The following is a 2,139-nucleotide window of genomic DNA, read 5'->3' as shown; positions in this document are numbered from 1 at the left end:
GGAAGGGCATGCCAATGGGCGCAAAATAGCCCAGCCACGGCTGTGGCCCGCGGCCGCCGCCAGCGGGATCGCCGTGACCCCGTCCACGGCCGCCACGCCCGCGGTTGCCGCCGCCCGGATGACCGCCGCCTGGATGACCACCACGGCCGCCGTTGCCGCCACCCGGAGGACCACCGCCAGGAGGGCCGCCAGGAGGAGCGCGGTCACCGCGGTCGGCACCGCGGCCGCCACGCCCGTCGGCGCCCCGTGCGTCGTCGTGGAGGACGGCCAGCACCTGCGCGCCCTTGGTGCGCGCGCGCTTGTCGATGGCGAGCTCGGCGAGGACTAAGCGCGACCGCGCCTGGGCGAACGTGGGCAGCGGTACAGTGGACTGGATGATGGCGGCCGGCAACTCGAACTTCTTGCCGACGCCGTCGAGCATCTGCAGGGTCAGGGTGCGGTCGGTGACCGGTTCCCGGACGTCAGCGAGGGCGGCGGCGATGCCCTGGAGGCGGCGGCAGTATTCATTGATGGTGAGGTCATCGCGGACGCATGCCCGGAACTCCTGACCGAGGTGCATCATGTGCTCGGCCTCGTTGGCGAGGAAGTACTCATGAAGGCGCTGCCAAATGGTGTAAGCGGTGGAGTCGGGTGGAGCGACGAGGTCGAGGAGATCACCTTCGATGGTGGAGAAGAACCAGAGGCGGATAGTGTTGTCGTCGTCGCGCCACTGTGGATCGGAGAGGCGCGCCGCGGCCCCGGCCTGGACGTGCGTCTCCGCATGGTACCGCGCGAAGAGGAGGTTGAGGTAGTTGCGCCAGCGGGTGAAGTTGGTCCCATCCAGGGTCAACTTGAAGTCGACGACCCCGGCGATGCTTGGAGGGAGGCCGCCGGGAGGGGGAGTGGTGGTGGGCACAGAGAGAGGGATCGGGGGAATGGGGTTGGGTGGGGATGCAGCGAGAGGCAGATCACCGGAGTTGGTGAGATCTGGGGTGAGCGACGCGCGGGGACGCTCAGCGGCGGCTGCAGCGGCGGCGAGTTCCTCGGCAGAGGGGTTGTGCCCGAGGCCGCTGTCGACAGGAGAGGGAGGTGGGCTGGTCGACATGGGAAGGAGAGAGACCTAAGCTCTGATTACCAAGAAGAATGGTGGAATAACTCTCGCATCTATTCCATTCAACACAGCTGTTACATATACACGGAGGCACCAAGCCGAACTCCCTACATGCAGGGAGTGGATGGCCTGAGCGGAAGACTAGGGCCTAATTACAACAGCTATCTCATCTCATACAATGCAACGGTACAAGTCAACAGTACAATTCAACACCCCCCGCAGTCCGAACGTTGCTCGGCAAAACGTTGAGACTGGACCGAAAATCACAGAAGACCGTCGAGGGCAGCCCCTTGATGAAAATATCCGCGAACTGCGACGTGGTCGGAACGTGAAGCACCCTGGCCTCACCAAGAGCCACCCGATCACGGACAAAATGAAGATCAATCTCGACGTGTTTCGTCCGTTGATGCTGCACAGGGTTGGACGAGAGATACACCGCACTAACATTGTCGCAATAGACGACGGTGGCGTGTGTGGGAGGTCGCCGGAGCTCAGTGAGAAGTTGCCGTAACCAACAAGATTCGGCCACGCAGTTAGCCACGGCTCGGTACTCGGCCTCCGCACTAGAGCGTGACACCGTATGCTGTCGTTTAGATGACCAGGAGATCAAGTTAGAGCCACTACCAGAAACTGAAATATTTCTGTGGGTAATAATTTTTCCTGTCGGGCCCGCAGTAGCTCACAGGAATATGCACTATATTCCTGTGCGCCGGCAGAGAACACACAGAAATAGTTATATCCGTGTCGGGCCTTGGTCGGCCCACAGAAGTAAGATTTATTCCTGTCGTGCGTAACTCACAGCGAGAAAGGAGCCCATGTTTGGCGCCATGGATTTCAGTCGCACGCGCAAAAGCAAGCCCGCCCCGCCGCTTAGCCAATTTTTGGGCCTGCCGCTCACCGGTTAAAATCTTGGAATAAAGCCTCTAGTGAAAAAAATCCCACATTCCAGATGCAGACCAGAGCTATCTTCGCTTCCCAGCCTCATCCCAAATCCCTAGCCGCCGCCAGCAGCGGCGCCCCAAATCCCTCGTCGTTGCCAGCCGGCTGCC

The sequence above is a fragment of the Triticum aestivum genome, chromosome 7A (assembly GCF_018294505.1).
Source record: "Triticum aestivum cultivar Chinese Spring chromosome 7A, IWGSC CS RefSeq v2.1, whole genome shotgun sequence".
Lineage (NCBI taxonomy): Eukaryota > Viridiplantae > Streptophyta > Magnoliopsida > Poales > Poaceae > Triticum > Triticum aestivum.
This window is presented reverse-complemented; position numbering follows the sequence as displayed.